The 24,370-nt window shown below is 43.7% G+C and overlaps 1 protein-coding gene and 1 pseudogene across 1 annotated transcript in view; one reads left to right on the forward strand and one right to left on the reverse strand.

Annotated features, from left to right (window-relative positions):
- Window positions 1–24,370, reverse strand: part of DAB1 (DAB adaptor protein 1) — a 277,882-nt gene that overhangs the window by 192,955 nt on the left and 60,557 nt on the right. The window lies entirely within an intron of this gene.
- Window positions 11,459–12,063, forward strand: LOC131413227 (nucleoside diphosphate kinase, mitochondrial-like; annotated as a pseudogene).

Genomic DNA, 24,370 nt, shown 5'->3' on the forward strand with positions numbered 1-24,370 from the left:
GTAATCTTACTCATAGGAAATCCTTTGGAAAGCAGTAAAGTAAATTAAATTAAACTATGGTTTGAAGATGATGATTTAGAAAACTGCAGTGGTGTTAGTAAAAATGAAATAGAAGATCTCTTTGCATATTATCTCCCCAAAGAGTAACACATAAGAAACATTCTTTGCACATAAAATAATGAGAATATAGTAAATACAATAAACATAAACTATAATAAATGAAAACTTGCTTTTCCCACAAACTCTGTCTGCCAAACCTATACCAATAAGGTGGAAAGATATTAAAATATGAGCTGGAAGAAATAAGAACGGAGGTAAGCAACTTCTAGCAGGCTTGGGTTCATTAACATACCCCTCCCTCCCTTGTATCTAGTCTACTAAACATTTACTAAACACCTGCCGTGGTATAGAGTAAAGGATGTAGAATTGAAGGACTGACGCTGCCCTCAAGGAATTCACAGTCTAGCCGGGAAGACAGACATGGTCCTAAAGTAAGATAATTAGATAGAGTATACTGAAACCTCCCCAAACCTTCCTACGATATTTAGAATAAAATCCACACTGCGGAGCACGGCCCCCAAGGCCCTAAGTTTAGACATCATCTCCTACTACTCTCCCTACACACCAGAAATGTCAGCATCTCTCAGTCCCCCAAGGACCCCAGACTCTTTCTCCTTTGCATTTGCTATTCCCTCTACCTGGAATGCACCCCTCCATCCATATCCCGGCTCAACACACACACACACAGATTAAACATCGACTTTTCCTGGGAGAATGAACGAAGGATTTCCAGAGGAAGTGACGTGTAAGCTAGAATCTGAAGGAGGAGGTGAGGTGTTTCAAGGTAGAGAGAGACGGGAGGCTAAGGCAAGACGCAAGACAGAAGATCCAGTAGGTGGAGGTGCTGACCTATGAACAACACAGTGTATCTGGGGACTAGACAGGAGCATGGGGTACTGGAGCATGTGGGGGACAGAATAAGAGCATCTCTTAGAGCCCAGCCCCCAAGGGTCTGCCAGTCAAAGGCAGTCCCTGCAGTGGGTTGGGCGCACCGTGGGAGCCCCCAGAGGGTACTAAGTAGGGCATTGGTCTCATGAACATTTGTTTTGAAATAAAAAGTCTCTGGGAGCTGTATGGAAGAGAGACTAGAATTGTCCCAACGAGGCAAGAGGCTATGGGCAGGGAGAGACTTTCTAAGGTTACAATTAGTGAGGATTGACACCTGGACCAAAAACCAGCAGACAACCTGAGTCACATCCAACCCCTGGGGCGGGGTGGGGGGGGTCCTCTGATTAGCCTCTTGTTACCTTGTTAAGAAGTCCCCTCTGAAACAGAATCAAAAGAAGAATGGGACTCCTGAAGCTTTTAGTGACTTCTTTTCTTGGCAAAGTAAAAATTTTAACACTCAGTATTTTTTAAAAAGGGGATTGACTAATGGATTCCTTTTAAAAAATCCATATATATAGGGTACTTGAGCAAGGAACAGAGCAGCAGAAAATGCAGGCCACACAGGGGCTGCTCCAGAGAGAGGTGTCAACCATCAGAGGGAAGGAGTGTTTGTCATCATCACTGGAAGGCTTGGAGGAAAGCAACAGCCAGCTCGCCTCCTGCTGGCCCAGCAGCCACCATTCTGGATAAGTGCGTCTCCCTCAGGGGAGGTGATGATCAATAAATAGGCAAGGTTATAGAATAAAAACAACTCATGTTTGTACGTCACTTTCCACTTTAAAAACATCTTCATACATGTTCTCACTTCATAATCAAAACAAGCTACCTGAAGTAGGTAAGCAAGGCAAGACATTTTTCATAATGTCTGAATTCATTACAAGGTCCTTAGTACTTAGCCTAGGGCCAGGTACATATTAGGCATGCCATAAATGTTTGTTGAACGAACAAATGCAGATTAAGAGAATGGAGGCAGCATTTACTATGAGACAGCCACAGTGCTTGATGCATTACACACATTTAATTCAGAGAGCTTAGGTGATTCTCTCAAGGCCACAAACCTAAGCAAGAGCAAGAGTCTTAACCCAGAAGCCACTGTTTCTTCTGCAAAGCCACCAAACAAACTGCAGAGACCCCCTTACCATCACATTTCTGTACCTCTGTCAATGATACCCCCTTTTTGCCTGGCACATAGTAGGCATTCATGATAGGCATGAATGAGCATCCATCCATTCACTGTTAGTCACCAAACATTCACTCTGTGCCTACCATGCTCTCCTGGAGCCTAGGTGTACGGTGTGTGTATAGTCTTTGCTGAAGACAGCATCCATCGACTTCCAAATCCTTCCCAGGAACCGTCCTTTAAGACCCAAGGCACATGGTGCCCCCACCCAGGTGAGCTTTCTGGATCCTATCAGCAGGACTACCCCAGATCAGAACACCTGCAGCACTTCTGCGTGTTGGTTGTAACCTTCAACATCCCACGTGACCCGGCTCCTGCCTACCTCTCCAAACTCACTCTCCACTCTTCTTCAAGACTCTAGCCTTTGCTCAGTACCTCAGGGCACACAGCTCTGTCTTCCGGAGAGGTCTTCTCACCAATTCTTTCCTCTCCCAGAACACTCTCCACTCCCTACCTGTACCCATTCTTAGCCAACAGATTCCTAGTCACTCTTCAGGTCTCAGCTTAAATGTCATTTCCTGGGAAAGTCCACTTTCCTGGACTTCACCGCCTATGTTAGGGCCCTCTCATATATGCTCTGATAGTGCACCCGATGTTTCAAAATTCATGCAAAAAGACATGCCAGGACGGTTGTAGGAACTGGGAATTCAGCATGAACAAAACAGACAAAACTCACTACCCTCATGAAAACTTCCTTTCTAGGGGAATGTAACATTTTCTCCCAGAACTTTATCACAGGAATAATTATTGTAATTATTATACAATTGTAGTAATATATATTGTAATAATAAAGAGTATTAATGTATTTAATTATGTGAAGGATCGTTGGCTGGCTGTCCTTCATAATCAGTTGGATACAGGAGCATAGGGACCTGTCTGTGTTCATACTCAATCTGAAGAGCATAGCATAGAGCCTGCAACCTGGCAGGTGATCAATAAGTCAGCTCTATGAAAGTTCCCATGAAAGATGAATGCGTGAATGAATGAATAAATGCAGTTGAAATTTCCAAAGCATCTTATACAGACTGATTTAAAAAATAGGGTAAGGAAAAGCAAGGCATTCAAGCTGCCAGTGTCACAAATTCAAGTAATCTGCCGTCTTTAAGGATTCTCTTCAATCTCTGATGTGCAGTACACATATTTCTGCCAAGCAGAGGTATTTCAGAACAAGCCACAAGGTAGTAATTATCTCCCCCAATATTCCTATAAATAGTTTTAGGCAGCCCTCCACCCCATCCTTGTTTCATTTCTGGGTTTCTGGGCTGAATTTGAAAGGCAGATTTTTTTTTTTTTAAGCCTTGGCAATTTGGAGGCTATAGTTGGCTTATAGAGACTGCGTTTGCAGGTGCGAAAAAATACATTTTGCATACATAAAAAAAAATACAAGGGGGTCAGGCTGAATCCTTTGAAAATGTGGCCTTACATCTTTTTATTTTCCTGAATTTTTGATGAGGACAGATTTTTGTTGGTGTGCTGCCCATTTTAATAGCACATTGGAATTTGGCAGTTCCACTTGGGAACCCATTGAAATGCAAAGAGAGGCCAGGTCTGTAACTAGGATCCCTTTACCTGCATTCATTCTGGAAGAGGAGAAAATGTAAACTGGAATTAACCATTGAATTACCAGTTGAATCAGGATTAAAAATTGGAGGGAGGGTTTCACTCACTGAAATACTAATTCTGAAGAGCAGGCTTCAATAAAAAGGTATAGTAGCTACACCCTCCATTTGGATAAGCACTTTACAGTTTAGAAAGCATTTTTTAAAAAATATCTGTCCATTATTCCATTTCATCCTCAGTGAAACCCTGTGATTAAGTTATCACACTGGTACCAATTATCTTTTTTCGATATAAATCAGATCGTGTAATTCGCCTACTTTAGTAAGTTCAGAGGGACCTGTGGCTTTCAGGATGAAGTCCAAAGTCAAGGCTCGCCATACCTGAATTTAACCCACCTTTGCAGTTATGTCTTCTATCATTCATTCATTCTCCAGTAATGAACATACAGGAACAGTCCTTCCTTACCAAGATCTTCCAGTCCAGCAAGGGAGGACAGACAATCAATTCAAGCAAATGCATATTAGGGTGTCCCATAACAGGACTCCTGAAGGAAAGGGGGTTTAAGTTGACATCTGTTAGTCGAGATCTGAGTTAGGTGGATGAAATGTGCCAGAGCAGGTTGGGGTGGTGATGCACAGAGGGATTCAGGCAGAGGAAACAGTGGCTACGAAGGAGCACAAGTAAGAGGGTTATCCCCCAATCATAGCCACAAAGAATAATTGCCCCACAACTGTTCACACCTCCAAGTTTGGGACAATCTAACAGAAAGATCCTTTCTTTCTCCACTAGATAAACTCTTATTAATCCTTCAGGTCCCCCCTCACTGCTTTCTCTGCTTTTCCACTAAGCTTTGCTTCTACATCCCTCTCTTCCTACTAGACTGTATGCTTCCTGAATGCAAGGAAAGTGAAGTGCGAGACTTGACAAACAAGTGTGTAGGCAAGCTAAGCAGGGACCACCACCTCAGACAGTGAGTAAGGGGGCCTTGGTGAGATGGGAACCAGTCACCATGAGATTAGCTGTCACCATGCAGCCCACGCTGCTGCTCTCAATGACATGTGTGACAGTGGCAGGGGCAGCTAGAAAACCAGTTGGGCCAGGCTTTAAGCTAAACTGACCAAGAACAAATTGACCAATGGGGAGCCTTGTATAATCCCCCCTTGACAGCTGAGAAAGGTCTCATGAGTGACTTATCAATGGCACGGCTTATTGCATTCTGTGGCCTTGGCATTGGACTACACTGTCTCCATTCCAATCCAAGGGCATATCTGTGCGTTTTCATCTTCTCTGTCTCTCAGTTCCTGTTTCCTTGAAGGACATTACACAACCTGTTCGGGTTCTGGACAATTAGCCTAGACAAGGAGGCATGCCTTGCTGGATTTGACTTGACCTCTTCTTGGAGCAGTGCTTTTAAAAAGATTCCAGCAGAATTTTTTTTTCAAGTTAAATAGTACTTGGAAACCCAAAAATCTAAAAAAGGTAGAAAACATTTCTTTTGAAATGTGAGTGGGGGGCACTGGGTGCCATTTACTCAGACTCCCCCTCGACCTCCCATTCCTGAGGCATCTTTGCAGACCTAGGGTTCCACGGAACAAGAACTGAAAACACCTGTCTAGAGAAACTCCAGGTGCTGGCATCAGCTGGTCCAGCAGGTTAGTGCTCCATCAGATCTGAAACACCAAGGGAAAAGACCTAGACTTGGAGTCGCCTGAGTTTGATTCCTGACGTGGGCACTGATTTGATGACTTGATCTTAGGGAAGTCATCACAGCTTCCTAAAGCCTCAGTTTCCTTCTATGTATGGTGGGAATCATAATCAAGGCTTTGCTGGAACTGTCTTGAGGATTGGATACAATGTATGTAAAGTATTCACATAATAGGCAAGCAACAAATATAAGCTGAATTAGCATTTGTGACTAAGGCTGATGTGCTATTTATTATTGCCATTTACTTTAACCGAAGTAGTCTTTCATTCATTGTGGTCAGATATATCCATAGAAGGCTCTGAAAAATGGCAATAATTCTTCAACCCCCGCCCCCATTAAAATACAAATAGGAAAACTCATTTTAAAGAGCTTTCAATGCGGAGAAAAAAGATGGTAGAAACAATTTCTCATATGAGCCTCTCACCTTTGGAAAACAAGGCTGCTTTGTGGGAAATTAAAGCCCACCCATTTGAGGGTGTTAATGGAATCTCAGAGAAAGGGGCTCCTCTCTGAAGGCAGCTGGTCCTTCGTGTATTCTCTTATTATGACAGAGTTCCTTGCTTATCATAAAGCACGAGGGGAAGGTCCCCCTGTACCCAAAACAAAGGAGAATTTGTGAGACTATCTAATGAGAGGTAGGGTCCCTTATCAGCCCTGGAAACCAAAACCTCCCACAGACCTGGGTTTTCTGGCAGTTCTCCCTCAATAGCAACTGGCTGATTCAGCCTAATGTCACTCATTATTCTTTCCAACAAATATTTATTGTGCACCCTCAATGTGCTAGGCATTGCGTACGGCACAGTGAACAAAAGAGGCATCATCTCCATATTCTCAGAGCTCAATCCCAAGGCAAGCAGGGGATGGGGTACAAAAGTTCTCCCCACCAGAGCCCTGAAAGTCAGAGTCTTTACTTACCTGGAAATAGAACTAAGAGTGATTGATCACCTACTATGTGTCAGAGCCTGCAGGATGCATAAATATGATAGATACCTCATTTAATTTTCACAACCACCACAGGAGATTTCTCTTGTCTTACAGATGAGAAAACTGAGTCTCAAAAGAGGCAAATTCCCTTGCTCAAGGTCACATAGCTAGTAAGTAGATGATGACAGACTGATCTCAAAGTCAATACTCTTTCACTACAACTTGTGTCTCCAGCACACAGACTTAACAAACCTAATTTCATTAACATGTACGATGCCTCCAAGTACATTCACACAGTACAGACCAAATGACTGCCACAGAGAGAAATGAGCGGATCTACATTTAGAAACCACATGCCTTTACCAGCTCTTCTCTTTCTCTCTCTCTTTTAATCCTCTCTCCAATACCAATTCACTTTATTCTTTTCAATGAGCATTTATCCAATTTAAAGTCAATGAAAAATAATGCACATTTTTCAACAAGTTTACATTAAGCACTGCAAAAGTGCTTATGTGCTATTTAGTGCTGATGGTGCTGGCACATGGAACACATTTGGATATGTCTTTAATTGAAGTCTAAAGGGGTTAGCAGGAAGCTGGTTTTGTTCTGTAATTTAGGTAACTAAGAGCTTGTTAGAAAGGCTTTGGGGGAGAAGAAGGGGGAGGCAGGGAGAGAGGAGGAGAGAGAGGGATAGGAAGGGATGCTTAGTAAAGGGAACTAGAGACTTTCAGCTGCAGGAGATGATCACTTTCATCACTACCCTCTTCTCCAACCTGGAGGATAAAGTGGTATCTCCATCTACCAGATAGCACTGAACTTGGCAGTCAAAGGATCAAGGTAAAGCCACGTATGCAAGTCCACGATCCTTTTGGTTCTTCTGCTGGCCAGTGTCTACAGATCAGAACCGAGTCCCAAACAAAGGGCTCTACTGAGAGGTGGTATGTAGAAACAGGGAAACACACAGGTGTTTTGAAGGCAGAAAGACCTGGGTTTAAATCCTCCTTCAGCCCCTCTGAGCCTCAGGTGCCAGTTAAGGCCATTGTAACAAATAAGTGTCATGCTGTGTGTATGGTGTCTGAAGTACTGAGCACTCTAATGACAGCCATGCTTATTTTTATTATTAACAAATACAGTTTGCTCCAGACATCATAAAAGTATAGATGATAAAACTTTGAACTCTTCAGTTCATAAGATGCCTCCAAACGAAGAGCAGAAACAACTTTTATGTCCATTAACAAAAATAATTTAATGAATTAATTTACAGCCTCTCTCTCTCAAATGGAGCTTAACCTGCCTTTGCTAGATATTTATTTCCTCTGGCAAGGCTTCAAGTCTTGGGATGGACTATGTATTTATATCTTAAAGTGATAGTTCTTAAAAGTTTAATAAAGCCACACTTCAAAACAAGTCGATGGCTGATTTGTCAGGTCATGTGAAAAGCATCTACAAAGGAAAGACCTTGAAATAGACACATGATCTTCTTGGAAACTAAGCTGGGAAAATATTTCCTTGTCTTACTTTGCGTTGCCCTAAAGCAGACCCTGAAATAGGGACTCCAGTGCAGTCTGACTTCAGAGATGCAAGCAACACTGTCAGAAGAGTCGGGAAGTGATACCGGGAAGAGAAGGCAGCCAAGAAAAGGTGCATTATTAAACCAGATGCTGGAAAACTCTATAAAACAGAGTAAAACACACAATCTCAGAATTATCCCACCCAAAGGGTGAAGGAGCTGGGGTATTGATACACTAATTCCCAGAGTCATTGATCAAGGGCTGCTCCTGAGAGGCGTCAACAACCCTGATCAGCAGAATGGCCTTCCTCAGTTCCAGAAAAGTTAGCACAGAAATGCAGCTATGGACAGTTGGCACTGCCAGGGCAGAGGACCACGGATACAGTGGGGCCCTAGCAGCATCTGTTCCCCCTCCTAATGACGTTTCTTATCTAGATGCCCTAGATCACAATGTTCCCTTCTAGTCAGGAACAACGTCCTTCCTACCTTCTCACCTGGCCAACCTCTTCTTATCCTTCGGCTGCCATCTTCTTAGGCATACCTTCTCTCGCACTACTTATTTATAGCATTATACTAAAACCATTGGACCCCAATCATCTCTGTAGTTGGAGCACCCAGAATACAATCCGGTACATGATAAATGCTCAGCACATATTTGTTAAAATAAGGAGTCCACCCTTACCTGAGAGCTTTTTAAAGGCTATGGACTACGACAAATGATTTCACTGCATTCGCTTTTTCTAGTTTTCATGGTATCCCTATTTATTAATTTTCATCCCCATTTTATGGATGAGGAAACTGAGGCCTAGAGGAGTTAAGAGCTAAAGACTGAGAGCTCAAATGTGGCAAGATTGAGATTCAAATTTAGGGTTGTATGATTCCAAAGCCACGTCCTTACCTATGCAAGACTGTGAAACAGAAGCCTTGAGGATTACCGAGGGTGCGTTCAGGCAAGTCACAATGAATTCTGAGTCCACTGTAGGCTTTGGAGACAAATGCACCGTGTCATAGGGTGCTGTTGGGGCCACAGAAAGAATACAGCTAAACTGCTTGTTCCTCCTTGAGAAGGTGAGCTCCAGATAGCAGAGCCCCTTCAGACTCCAATGCCCAGAACATGGCTCAGGGCCTGGCACTGAGTGAGTGTCCCAGGGGCCTTACTGAACAGAGCAATGAGTAAGTGACTAGGAGACAAACAGCAGAATACATTGCGGGGAGATGACAGGAGGAGAGAGGCCTGGAGGGATGGTGACTCAGTGTGGAAGCAGTATGACTGCACTCAGTGTCTCTGGATTGGTTTTTTATCCATTTGACCAGCATTTACTGAACACCACAATTTTTAAGCAAAATTTGGCAAGCCAAACCATATGCTTTAAACACACTGTTTTTTCTGCTTAACCACATGCTCTCCCCTCTGCTAAAGAGAGTTAAATGAATTAGGGAAAGTTAATACTTTGCATCGCAAACTGCATATTAGCAGTAGTAAAAGCTTCCACTGACAACTGTCCCTTTACTGTAGAGTGTGCCTGTTGCTGTCAATAATGCCCTTTGCCTAATCACAAGGAAAGGTGGATGCCTGGTGGTCAGCTTCAATTCCACTCCACACCTTTGTTTTGTCAGCTAAGAGGACCACCCTGTAATATAACTTACATCTCCCATCACTGAGCTGAACAGATCTGACAGCTAACATTTTGCTGCTTTATTTGACCTTAATCTGCTCTTGAACTTTGACTACTGTTACTGGATAACCAGCAACCGCAGAGTGGGAGAAAAGGTCGTGCGTAATGCCTAGTCCACAACACTACTGTCCTCTTACTGTTGTTTAATTCGAAGGCTCTCGATTGTTCCTCTCCTCTGGTCCCAACACCTGCATCCTCTATCTTCCCCCCCACCACACACACACCAGGGATTCTCTCAACCTACCTGGTCTACTGTAATATAAACAGAACATAATTTTATAGGAAAAGTTATTTATATCATTATAGAAAACCCACATAGCTTGGACTAAAGATACCTAAATTTAAATCTCAGTTTAGCTTCTTACAGATGGTGTGACCTTAGCCAAACGACCTAACCTCTTTAAGCCTCGGTTTCCTCATTAAGAAAACTGAGATAACAAGGTCTAACTTCTAGGATTATCGTGAAGATTAAATGGGAAGGTAGAAAAAATGTCTGAACCAGTGCTTAAAGACTTGACCTATGGCAGCTGCTCTCATTAGCACTAGTATTAATATTAATAAGCAAGCATTGTGTTGCTAGAGTCATCAGTATTGTGTGATTTAAAGACATAAAATTTCCATTAATATTTTAGAGAATAATGTCTACTGCTATGATTTTAAACCATAACCAAAACCACAGTTGAAAAGGACAATAAGATAGGACAGTCATTTAAAATTTTTCTGCCATAAAACTCTTGAAAATAAACTGTTCTACTGAATAATGATAAAACTCAAAAACAATAAATAAAACATTTCATCCTGTGTGCTGGCAGGTGAGGTCAGCAGGATCTCGCATATCCCACTTGTTGGGGGGCACAGAGATTGAAGGATCATGATTTCTTGGTAAATGTTATAAAAGCCTCGTGTCTCCCGGACTGCTGTGCCTCCTCAGTGGTGTACCAAAGGCCTTAGTCATCAACTCGCTGTCTCAAAAAATAATCTGTATTTCGAGGAACACTGTAAGAAAATGTCCTTAAACACACAGGCAGATAAAAGTTTATCTCAAACCAACAGGCTTATCAGTAAATTTTATGAAAACACCATGTGGTTGCAATCAAATTCACCGGGTTTCAAAAGGAGGGCAAAAGACACAGTATTTACATTTCAACAGGTACCGAGTCTAATTACCAATAGAAAACATTTAAAATAAAAAAATGGAGCCAAATAAAATGTTTTCACTGTCTGTGCATGTATATGAATATATGAATATACAAATGATACATTTTACTACCAACCCATTAAAGTTAAAACATCAATCTTCATCTTATCAATTTCATAATATTAGACTCTGCCATTCTAATCCCATATTGATAAGAATGAACAAGGCCTGGAATTTTACACCTGGGTGCACTTCATTTTGTTTCTCTTCAGTGACAGAATTCAATATGACACAGCACAGCGTGACAGCATCAGGCTGAGACTGTCACCTTAGGGGCTTATACATCTTTAAAATTCTCACAAAAGTGAAATTGACTGACAGTGAAGAAAATGATGCTTTTAACTTGAGTTGGAAGATCAGAAAAGTCAATGAAAGCACTCAGAGTTCGTTTAGGCTGTGCAGGGAGGGATCTTTTGGAGGAAAGAGCTGTGGCCTCTCAATTCCTAAACTGCTGCAAACTGGGGGCCCATGGACAGTCTGCAGGGATCCTCCACTTGAGGTGAGGCCGTGGTGTGAGGAGTGGTAGACGTCACACTGCAGCTATTTAACAAAGGAAGTTTCTTCTCTTCTCATTACATCAGATACAACACGATGTGTAGGGAAGAGTGAGAGGCACGCGTTCAAATCTCTGCTTCCCACTGTATAGGTGGCCAACCCAGAGGGCATCACTTAACCATTGGGGGTCTCCATTTAGTCACCTGCATCTAGGGCTACAGAAATACTTACTTCAAAGTGCTGTAGAAATGTCAAATCGAAAATGTTGCACATGGCCCTCTGTCACTCCTTCCCTCCAGTGGCTCTGTTGGCCAGGGCACACTCCTCATGCACTCAGCCACTGGCCAAGCCTGCTCCGAGCTCGGGACGGCCCTCCTGGACCAGGGAGCAGACCCTGGTGGTGGTGAAGCTAGATGAGGTGCAGCAGCAGCTCCTTGGGGATGTGATCTGTGCTTAGAGAGGCAGGGCTTCAAGCTGGTGGGGATGAAGGTGCTACAGGCACCAGAGAGTGTCCTTGCTGAGCACTATCGTGACCTGCAGAGGAAGCCCTTCTACCTAGCCCTCATCAGCTACCTGACAGCCCCATGGTGGCCATGGTCTGGGAAGGCCCCAACATGGTCCATACCTCAAGGGCCATGATATGACACAGCAACTTGGATGAGGCCTCCCCAGCACCACACGGGAGATGACAGTGTTCACGTCAGCAAGAACATTACCCACCCCAGCCACTCTGTGGAGGGGACCAAGAGAGAGATCCAGATGGGTTTCCAGAGCAGTGAGCTGGCAGTTCCCAAACATATGTTCTCTGTCACAGCATCCTGCATCCTGCGTCCTGCCATAAAGTTGCAGAGCTGGGAGGATGCCTAGCCCATCTCCCTATTTCAAAAATGACCAGATATCCAGTGAGGGGAATCAAGTGGTCCAAGATCAGGAGGTTAGAGGCAGGGCTTGGATAATGACAAGAAAGATTCTGAAACAAAAACTAAAACATAATTACTGGTGATATTACATGTGCATGCCATTTTGTCATTTACAAAGCACATTCATGTGCACTAACTCTTGATTCTTATTTTGATAACACCTTATGAGATAGGCAGGGTAACACGGTTACTCCCATTCTAAACAAGGGGAATCCAGCATTCAAAGAGGTGCACTGACCTTCCCAAGGTTAAGGGGCTCATCAGTGGCAGAGTTTGGACTCAATGCTGGATCTGACCCCAATTTCAGATCACATCCTACACCGAGCCATAAGACACAGGAAAGGTAACACTGAGAGCCTGGCGATCTAGCCTGTGAAGTGTGGCAGGAAGAGGGCTGGGGAGGGGCTGGGGAGGGGCGTGCCACAGCCCAGAGAGCTAGAAGGCAGCAGAGGCAGCAGGTGGGAGATGAGTCGAAGTGTTGGGTGGACTGTGCTGCCAAGGGCTGAGATAGATGATCCAGAGCAGTATTGTCCAAAAGAAACAGAGTGCGAGCTACAGATGTAACAAAATTTTCTCACAGCCGCATTTAAAAAGGTGAAAAGAAACAGACAGAATTTTACTAATATTTTTTATTTAACCCAATATATCCAAAATATTATCATTGCAACATAGAATCAATATCAAAACTATTAATGAGAGGTTCACATTTGTGTGTGTGTGCTAAGGTGTGGAAATCTGGTGTGTATTTTGCACTTAACAGCACATCTCAATTTTGACCAACCACATATCAGGTGCTCGAGAACCACAACTGGCTAGTGGCCACCACAGTGGACAGCAGATCTAGAGGCTCGGGAGGGCTCAGGGTGCACAGGGTCCTGACCTCTGGGCCCCAGGCAGATCCAAAATGGGCAGGAGCGAGACAACACTTTTCCTGCAATTGACCTGGGTCTACAATCACACAAAACGCAGGCTCCCCCAGAACCGAAAGGAAGCTTGTCACGTTAGTCACAACTTCCTCCTTATACTTCCATCTCTGTCTCTTTAGGTAAAGAGTTAGAGAGGAAGTGGAAAGTATTAAAACTGCAGAACAAAGTGCAGGTTGCATTACTTTACAGGCGTAACCTCTTTCAGACCCTGAACGCTTTCAGTATTTCACCATGTGTTCTTTCTTTTGTTGTCATGATGGTTAATTTTATGTGTCAACTTGACTGGGACATAGGGTGCCCAGATAACATTATTTCTGGGTGTGTCTGTGAGGATGTTTCTGGAAGAGATTAGCATTTGAATCAGTAGGTGGAATAAAGCCGACTGTCCTCCCTAATGTGGGTGGGCTTCATCCAACCCACTGGCAGCCTGAATTGAACAGAAAGGTGGAGGAAGAGAGAATTTGCTCACTGCCTGACTGCCTGAGCTGGAACATCAGTCTTCGCCTGCCCCCGGACTGGGACTTGCACCATCAGTGCTCCTGGTTCTCAGGCCTTTGGCCTCAGATTGGAACTACACCACCAGCGTTCCTGCGTCCCCAGCTTACAGATGGCCAATTGTGGAACTTCTCAGCCTCTATAGTCATGTGAGCTAACTCATAAATATCTCTCCCTATATTTATATTTATAATGATATATATTATATATACATATATAAAATATATATATATTTATAGACATGTGTATATCCTATTGGTTCTGTTTCTCTGGAGAACACTGACAATACACTTGTTCTTTCTCCTCCTCTCCCAATCTCTTTCTCCCCATCCCCCTTTTCTCTCTGCTCCTTTTTTTCTAGAAACTTCCATCACTCATTGAGTGTGTATTATACTCGCTCCAGTCACTGGGGGCTCAGAGATGAGTGACACAGTCCCTGCCCTCAGCGGTTACAGTGTAGGGGGGGAAACAGACAGATGAAAAGGTCACTGTAATACAGAGGGACACAAAGTATACTGGGGCTCCCAAAGAGAGCTCCTTCGACTACCCTTTGGTTTGAAAGGATCATAAACAGCTTCACAGAGCAGAGATTTTGTCTGCCACACTACAGTTACTAAGTCATAATTTCTTTTCCCAGTTTTCTTCACTGGTGTAAGTAAGAGCCATCAGTATGGTCACAATGAGTTGATAAATTCCAATCCAACGCAAAGAACCTTGACATTGTTTTTGGCCGACCCAGCCTAAGAAGGAGAAGGCATGGTTTCTCTTTCCAATCAGAAAAACAAAATGAAACAAAACACATAGTGAAAATTGCTTGAGGATTCATTAGATTTGAGCATCAGGGAAATGCAGGATTCCAGACTGGGAGACAATGAACTAAATAATCACTTGAGTATTGCTGACATCCCAAGACCCAATAACAAGCTCTTTCACAACTCAGATTTACCCTGTGAGGGTCCAGTTATCCCACGGAGACTGTTATATTTTGGGTTTGATCCTGAGTGTGATCTCATAGCTTCCCACACGGTCACGAATGCATAATATTAGCTTGATGTGCAAAATGTAGGCGAAAAAGCAATGTTTTCCAAATCAGATGGAGACTAAAGGCAATCAGGGAAGAATCTGCAAGTAGAAGCTTAATAAAAACAAAAAACATTTGTTCCCCAGGAGGACTTGCTAGAGCAAACCAACTGTTTCCATATTTGATGCTGTACTCAGAATGTGGGAGAGGAGGAAACAAAAGCACCACCGAAGAACACAGCTTTAGCCTTGACAGCTTCACCTGGAAACTCCACGCCCTGAATTATGCCCTGAAGCCTGAAACTTTCTGAGAACATAGTCTTTGAGGTTTGAAAAAATGTCTTTGTGTTGGCCCATGAATTTTGAGTTCAAGCGCTCTTTATAGAAATCTACCAAATTCCCATTAATCCAGTGTCTAGTCAGCTCTGACGATCTCTAATAACGATTCTGTAACCTTTCTGAGAAGGTCATCCACTCCTAATGGAAACACAGTCATCATTGAAAGTGAAAAATGCCTCCTTCCCTCTCTCTTATTCCTTCCAACCAGACCTAGGCAGACACTTGCTTTCCTACCTACTTTCTTTCTTCTGCGCAAATTGAGACGGGTGCTAGGGAATGTCCATCTGTTTCAGAAAGTCCCTTTTTGGACAAGACTAAGCCCAGGGTAGCAGCCGTGTGTGAAAAGAGGGGGGTGGGGTTGAAACACACCACTCGTCCTCCTCATCTTCCTCCTCCCATCCCCCCCACCCTGGACCGTGATCAGCATGATCACAAAGGGCTCCAAGGGAGACCCCTCCGGGATCTGAAGCGCAGGGCCAAACTAACTGGAAAACCAGATAAGTCAGACCAGGACTGGTAGATGGAAAGGAACTAATCAGAATAAATACCAGAAATAGATGTCCTTGACTCACTCTTAGCATTTCACACATTCCCACTGCTGTTTGCATGGGGAGATGTGGCCACTTAAAGGGGAGGCTAGGGGATGAACAATGACCTTTCAAAATCTAATATGTGGGCTTAGGTTTTTTTCTCGTTAACTAGCTGTGTGACCTTGAAAAAGTTACTTATCTTCTCCGATCCTTCCAGATTCCTCACCTATAAAGTGGAGTGTATACTCCCTTTCTGGAATTGCTGCAAGGATTTAAATATGTAAGGCCTCCAGTGTAGTGCCTAGAGCATACCAGGTAGTCAAGAAAAATGACTTCTTTATATAATTATATATAAATTAAATTCCACCAACACTTATTAAGGTTATGGCACTGTGCAAGGCCCTATAAGGGACACGAAGAGCTATAGGTGTGCCCTGGATTTCCTAGGATGGTGTCATTTTCAAATATTCTCTTTAGTTTCCCTGTAAGTAAAACTTGTTCTTGGTGCCAGCCCGGTGGCGCAAGTGGTTAAGTGTGCGCGCTCCGCTGCGGCGGCCCAGGGTTCGTCGGTTCAGATCCCGGGCGCACACCGACGCACCACTTGTCAAAGCCATGCTGTGGCAGCGTCCCATATAAAGTAGAGGAAGATGGGCACGGATGTTAGCCCAGGGCCAGTCTTCCTCAGCAAAAAGAGGAGGATTGGCAGATGTTAGCACACGGCTGATCTTCCTCACACACACAAAAAAAAACTTGTTCTTATCAGATGACATGTTGGCAATTTTGGCTCTGGACAAGATTGTCAGCATGGGTTTAAGCAACCAAGGTCCCTGGCCTCAAGGAGTTTTCAATCTAGTTTGGGGAAAAAAGGCATACTCAAATACCTGTAATAACGTGCAAGATAATAAGATACAGTGAATATATTTATAATCACCCCTTTTATGTATATACCACTTCATAGTTGACAAGGTACTTTTATATACATTTCCTCGCAAGATAACCTTGCAAAATATTTTATTATCCTCATTTTTACATATGAGAAAATCAGGAATCAGACAGGTTTTAGAAACTGCCCATAGACCCAGAGTACTTGATATTTGGCAGGACTGGGGTTTCCACTGAGATTTTCTTCATTCTAAAGCTGGTGCTTCTTCTGATTTCCTCCTTAGAGATGCTCCAGTAGAAACTCAGGCTGTGTAAACCTCATTCATTCATTCAACAGATATTTACTGTGCTACCTAGGGCCTCATGTCCTGGCATTATGCTGAGATTCCTATTCCACCTCCAGCTGAGCCCTTGGGTCTTGGGTGGGTTTGCCTCTGTTTCACAGCCTATAAAACTGGCCTTGTCTGGCAAATGAAACCAGGATCAAAATGAATAGGGTACCAAGCAGCTGGGAAAAAATATTTGCAAATCATATATCCAACAAGGGATTAATCTCCATAATATATAAAGAACTCACACATTGAACAACAAAAAACCAAACAACCCGCTCAAAAAATGGGCAGAGGAAATGAACAGACACTTCTCCAGAGAAGATATACAGATGGCCAATAGGCACATGAAAAGATGTTCAACATCACTAATCATCAGGGAAATGCAAATCAAAACACCACCAAGATATCACCTTACACCCGTTAGAATGGCTATAATCACCAAGACCAAAAACAACAAATGCTGGAGAGGCTGTGGAGAAAGGGGAACCCTAATTCATCGCTGGTGGGAATGCAAACTGGTGCAGACTCTATGGAAAACAGTACGGCGATTCCTCAAAAAACTAAAAATAGAAATATCTTATGATCTAGCTATCCCACTACTGGGTATCTACCCAACGAACTTAAAATCAACAATCCAAAGAGGCTTATGCACCCCTCTGTTCTTTGCAACATTATTCACTATAGCCAAGACGTCCCCTGACTGATGAGTGGATAAAGCAGATGTGGTATATATATACAATGGAATACTTAGCCATAAAAAAAGACAAAATCGTCTCATTTGCAACCACATGGATGGACCTTGAGGGTATTATTTTAAGTGAAATAAGCTAGAAAGAGAAAGACGAACACTGCATCATTTCACTCATAAATGGAAGATAAACTAACACATGGACAGACGGGGGCTTGGTGGTTACCAGGGGCAAGGCAGGCGGGGGTGGGCACAAGGGGTGAAGGCATGCATTTATACGGTGACTCATAAACCATAATGTACAACAAAAATTTCACAATAAAGAAAAAAAAACTGGCCTTGTCTGGCTGGCACAGGCAATTCATACTGGAAGAATGCCTAAGACAGGAAACTCGCCTTCATAAAGGAGGGCATCACTTTTAATTTCCTCCTTAAATACCTACTATTTCCTTCACAATGGGCTTCTTAAAGCTCCTCTAAGATAGGAATGTTTAAATTAAAAACTATGTTATTTAAGTTCTACACTGAAGTGCATTAAGGAGTCTGATCTTAATTCTAGTACTGCTTGGTCAACCTCATGAGGCCTGGGAAAGTCTGCGGGCTAGACTGGACCAGGAGAAGCCAGGCCATCCATTGGCAGTGGACGCACAGGCCCTGAATAACACTTCCTTACTGGTTCAAAAATGACATTGAACAAACTCCAATTTATGTCACCACAGTCTTTAGCTATAGGAACCCCAAAAGAAGACAGGAAGAAACACTCTGAAAACATAGAAGCATAGCACTGAGACATATACAGGCCAGGTAAATGGAGCGAGGTGACAGGAAGACATCTCAGAAGATGTCGGGCAAACGTCCAGTCTAGGTTCATGAAGCACAGGGCCACAAAATTGGCAGGCTGGTAGTCATTTTTTACTTTCCTAATAAAATTATTCACCCTAAGTCAAAGTTCTGACGGTGTCACTGTCTTGTTCAGGAACAATGACCCCACAATCTGAGGGATAAATTATTGAATTTGCATTCAAACTCTTCTAAGATCTGATCACATCTACCAATCCCCCCTGGTATGCAGGGTATGCAGTTTTGTCTCCTTATACATCTTACATTCAAGTTGCATGGGCCAAATCACCATGCATTCACTATTCATTGATCCAAACACGGGTACTGGTGTTGACACTGCTAGGTTCTGGGGATGAAAACATGAATAATAATCCTTGGCCTCTAGGAGTCCGCGGTCTAGCAAAGGAGACCCATAATTACAGAAATGTGACACATACCATAACACAGCATTATACCATGCTACAGGAATGGAAGAGAGGATTTCTTGAAGAGCTGTCTGAGCTGTGTCTTAAAAGTCAATTATGATATTCACCAGTGGGACAAGGTTGGGGAAAGGCATCGAAGGCAGAAGACACAGCATGTGCAAAGGCACAGAGGAGCGAAAAAGCATTCCCTAGTTTTGTGTCCTTTGGTTTAAAAGACTTTATGTACCTGCAACATCTTCTTCACTACTCCTGCCTCTTAAAATCCTACCCACTTTGCAAGACCCTATTCCAACAGTATCTCTTATAAGTCATCTTTGTTTACTATCCTAGGCAAAATTATCTTTTCCTTCCCTTTTGCTCTCATAACCCATATTTTAGCACATTCTACAGTCTGCTGTGTTCACAATGACTAGGAAACAGAGCAAATGAGTGTTGTGAAGAGAGCTGGGTGCTAAGGCAAGCGGCAGAAAAGAAAGCTGTTTTGACAAAGCAGCTCCTGCTGAGATAAGGGGATAAAGGGGGTCCCGGACCTTAGCCCACCCCTCTCTCTCAGGATGACAGCAGCAGAGATGAGGGTGGGGGCTTATGGAGCCAGATCAGAGTGTCTGCTCTGGCCTGGAATTACACAGGGTAAAGGTGAAGCTTGGTATGCCGGGGAAAGATGTTGACAAAAACATTCTTGGCCTGTAAATAACCCAAGTGAATCACATTAAACTTTCCTTTTTCTATTACATTGATATAACATAGTTTGGGCGCCTACAGTGGACAGTACTTGGAACTAATACGTTAAACTAGTAGTGTGTGTTCTGGACGTTTATGTATCAGTGAAATTTCCAATAAATAAATAAACTCACAGGGACCATTAAAGGGCTGCTATCTTTATATTATACCAATCAAGAATATTTTTTTAGGGGCCGGCCCAGTGGCGTAGTGGTTAAGTGCGCACGCTCCACTGTGGCGGCCCAGGGTTCAGATCCCGGGCGCGTAATCTTCTAAGGCATGTACGACGCACCGCCTGTCAAGCCATACTGTGGCGGTGTCCCATATAAAGTGGAGGAAGATGGGCACGGATGTTAGCCCAGGGCAAGTCTTCCTCAGCAAAAGAGGAGGATTGGCAACAGATGTTAGCTCAGGGCCAATCTTCCTCACAAAATAATAATAATAATAATATGTTTAAAATATATCTACTATAACTGTCATTTCATAAAAGAAAGGCATTTCAACACTAAAATATAGAAGGATCAACTCAAAATAAAAGACAGTCTTTAAATTCAATCAATATGGCTTTATGAAAAACTCATAACATTTATTCTTATTTTTCTCCTTTCAAATTAGACCAGTTCAGAGTAGGCAAATCAGTGCTTTAAAACTTCTTTAGGGGGCCGGCCCAGTGGCGAAGCGGTTAAATTCCTGCACTCTGCTTTGGTGGCCCGGGGTTCACTGGTTCAGATCCTGGGCGTGGACCTACTCACTGCTCATCAAGCCATGCTGAGGCGGCGTCCCACCTAGAAGAACTAGAAGGACCTACAACTAGGATATACAACTATGTACCGGGGCTTTGGGGAGAAGAAAAAAACAAAAAGAGGAAGATTGGCAATAGATGTTAGCTCAGAGCCAATCTTCCTCAAAAAAAAAAAAAAACTTCATTTAGAGTCCCTCTCCAACACCATACATGGGCAACCCACCCTAAAGGACCCCCAATGAGTCATGCCCTTGTTTAATTTCATCCCCTACGAGTATTGGCAGGTCCTGTGACTTGTTTCTCATTAACACAAGATGGCAAAAGTGATGGGATGGTCACCCATTTCTGTGATTACAAAAATTCTATAAGACTCTGCCTTAGCCGACTGGAGAGAGAGAGAGTCTCCTGCTGGTCTTGAAGAAGCAGCTGCCACACTGTGAGGGGGCCCCGAGGAAGCGAACTGCAGGGACTGGATGAGCTGAGTGCAACCCCTGGACGGCTGTCAGCAAGAAAACGGGAACCTCAGTCCTACAACCACAGGAACTAAATTCTGCCAATGACCACGAGCTTGGAAGAGGAACCCAAGCTGCAGAAAGGAACACAGCCCAGCTGACACCTTGTAGCCTTGTAAGACCCTGAGAAAAGGAGCTTGCTAAACTGGGCCCAGACTTCTGACCCATGGAAACTGTGAGATAATAAATGTGTGTCGTTTCAAGCCGTTAAGTAGTGGCATTTTGTTATGCAGCAATAGCTAAGTAATGCACCATACTACAAGCTTCTTGAGGGAAGATCTCAAAGGGTCTGGAATGATTGCACATAAATTCTAGGGAATAAATGCTTGGATTGAACTGGACTAGCTCTGACTTAAGGCTGTCAGCAATAGTTGTCTCTGTTTTTTAGGCTGCCAAAGCACTGGAAAGCATGCAGTTGGAGCTATGACATGGTAGTCTTCACAGTTCCAAAAGTCCTCTGAGGGGTTCCTCTGGGTTACAGTCACGTTGCTATAATCCTTCTGAAAAGCCAGGAGGATCTTCCCAAGGACACTAGTGGAACAGCACCCATAGACTGTGTGCTCTGAGGTGTAAATCAGACATGCAACTACGCTGTTTCATCCTGAGATCTAAGACAAAAGATCTAAGAGGGCTGGGTGGGGTGAGGCCTGAAGTGGGAGCCTGGATGGTAACAAACATAACCATGATTGACATTAGTACAACACACTGATTCCATAAAAGACTTCCTATCCATCATCACACGTGAGCCTTTTAGCAAGCTTCTGAGATCAGGTTTGATTATTAGTATATCTACTGTACAACCAGGGAAACTGAAGTTTAGGGACATTACATGCCCAAGGTCACCCAGTCAGTAATAGCAGAGACATTTCTTTCACCCAAATCTAGTGATATTTTCACAAAGCCACCATGTTCTGGAATCAGATGGTCCAGCACACCTGGGGCTTGAACCCACAATTTATGGAAATCCTAATCTCCATGCCCTCCCCTCCTGAGCTAATAAGCATGAGATGAGACCCCTGATGACGACAGTGTGAGGACACTTAACATGTCCTTTCAGTAGAATCACACCCTCCCAACTTTGGCCTTGAGAAATGCAGACATCATTTGCGGTGAATCTTCTCAGAGAAGGATAAACAAAAAATAAGTATTTTTTCCTTTCTCGTCACAAAATGCCCTAAGAATCATCTCCTAACTGCAACATGACCCTTCGCTTCACATTTAAAGAACAGAAATTTTCTGTTGAACTTCGATTTTTTGATTTTATAGATTATTTTTGTTAGTTCCAGTCACATGATTTCCTTTTTATTTTTCTTTGCCCAAAGTGACCATTTGAGAGAAACAGGCCAGGAACTAGCATTTATTTATTGCCTTCCAAGGACCAGGCACTGTTAGGCCCTTTACAAATGTTTTCTCATTAATCCTTGCAGCAATTCAGCAAGGAAACTATTATTGTTATTCTTTTTTTTTCCAGCTGAAGAAACAAAGTATCAAGGGATAAAGAAATTTACTTGAGACTCAGAAAAGCTATGAAGGGGACCCAAGTACATATGACGCCTTAGCTTGTCTGTCCTTCCCACCTTCCTCCCTTCCTTTCCTCATTCTGAATACATGAACAAATCTCTGTCACCAGGGATAGAAAGTTCTGGTCCTATCCCGAGGCGCTTCAATGTAGTGGACAATAAAAGTCCTAAGTGTTGTGACAGGGAAATCAAGAGGCAGTGGAAGCATGGAGTAGGTCATTGAGACTGAGCTAAGCCTCCAAGAGAGCAGAAGATGGGGCACAATGAGCTTCAGGTGACACGGTCCAGTACGTGGGCTGAGCAGGCTCGGAGTCCTGCCGATTCAGGGGTCGGCATGGCTGGGGTGCAGAATGTGAGTAAAGGCCCAGAGAGGGCGACCCAGGCCAAGGCCTCTTATGCAACGCTAAGGAACCTGGACTTAATCCACCACAGCCCAGGTTCACAACACATTTTGTTTTTCTATGGACTCACAAGACATAAGACATTCACATATGCAACCCGTTCTCATAGGTGTAAATATAATTATGCTCAATTCCATGCACACTAGTCGTGACACTATTCTCTTTTTTTCTGCACTTAAGAAACGAAGGAATCAAGTATCATGGGAGTAAATGTTAGGAATAACCCTATATCCAGTCTAACTTTTCTTTCAGGAGGTAAATGATTTGCAATTGTTCATACTTGATTATTAATAACAGTGACTTGTAACACAGTTCACACCTGAGTCGCCAAAGCTGCCCCTCCCCAGATGCCTCCTGGGTCACTAAGGCACCTGCCTGGCTTCCCTATGGCACCTCGCAGAGCGACTTCTAGCAGGCTACAATCTCCCATCCTTTCTCTGAAAGCTCCTGCAGATCTCCAACAGCCGACATATGCAGGGCTCCTCACATAACTCCCTTTTGCCACAGAAACATCTCTCCTGCTTCAGCTCACAAGAAACCAAAGGCAGGTAATATTCAGAGCACATTCAACACCATCATTTGTCCGAGAAGTGAAAGAGAGAAGGGGCCGAGGGGCTAAGGAGGCTGTGGAGGTGTCCAAAAGCACATTCAGTGACCACCGTGCAAATCCATTTCATTTTTAAAAGAGAGAAGAAAATAGATAAAAATAGAGATTTCAAAACAGTAGGTGTTATAGAAGAGGGTGCTTTGCATGGTGACGGCAAGGCTTTTGTCCACAACTATAGTATCTGCCAGGACCATGTGGCCCAAGTCCTTCCCAGAAGGTGGAAACTTGCTTTGCTGGCTAAGAAACTGACAGCAGGTCACTGCGGTTCCATGTCTGTCACTTCCCCTTCAGGCTACGAGTGACCAGACTGGAGCCCTGTCTCTGGTCCCTATGCTCAGCAGAACTACACATTACTTAAGTAGAAAGAGGAAAGGGTCCATCAGGGCATCCACCTCCTTGTTAGCAGCATGGAGGGAAGCCAAGCCCATTCCAGGATATGCTGTCCCAGCAGGCACGAGGCAGAGGCAGCAGATGCTATAGCAACACCTGGAGTGTTATGGTGGAGCTGTAATAACCAAGCAGAAATGTCTTCACTGGGTTCTGTGGGGGCAGCCCTACTTAGCAGTCAACATAGAGGCTCTTCAACAAGCACTCCCAGCTTCACTGGGTCAACATGCAAACCAGTCCACCAGTGGGCAGGACTGGAGTTAGTCCTTGCGCCACCGCCCCCAGGGCTGGTAAGCCATGCTCTGCAGTTTTTCTCCTTCCCACCACACTGATTCTTCAAGCTAGACAGCGTGATACTGTGGAAAGAACTGGCTTTGGAGTCAGAAAAACCTGGGTTCAATTCCTGGCCCCACCCATTATTAGCCGGCGACTTTAGTGTTACCCCCTGTCTGATTCTTCTAGTAATACCTTCCTTCTATGCACTTCCAAAGCACCCTGCATTGTACTTAGAACATTTTACTAATCTTGCTAGTTTGGAATTATCCTCAACTAGACTGCAAGTTCCTTATAGGGCAGGCACCACATCAGGCTTATTCCACAGTCTTACCCCACTGCCTGCTACAGGGCCTGGTCCATAGGATTAGCTCAACAAGTGTGTGTAGAGCAATACTGAATCACTACTTCAAAGGATTATTGGGGAATGTTGAAAGAACCTGGCACAGTGGGCCATGACTTGAGCCCTTAATAAATGCTGTTTCTCTCAATCTCGTCCCTCCCCTTCCCTGATCACTACCTGAGTTATGTTGGGATTATGGCCATCCTTGATTGTAGCCCACCAGATGCATTTTATCAACCTTCTGTCTGGACAATAGGATCAGCCTATCTCCC

This window comes from Diceros bicornis, chromosome 13, assembly GCF_020826845.1.
Source record: "Diceros bicornis minor isolate mBicDic1 chromosome 13, mDicBic1.mat.cur, whole genome shotgun sequence".
Classification (NCBI taxonomy): domain Eukaryota; kingdom Metazoa; phylum Chordata; class Mammalia; order Perissodactyla; family Rhinocerotidae; genus Diceros; species Diceros bicornis.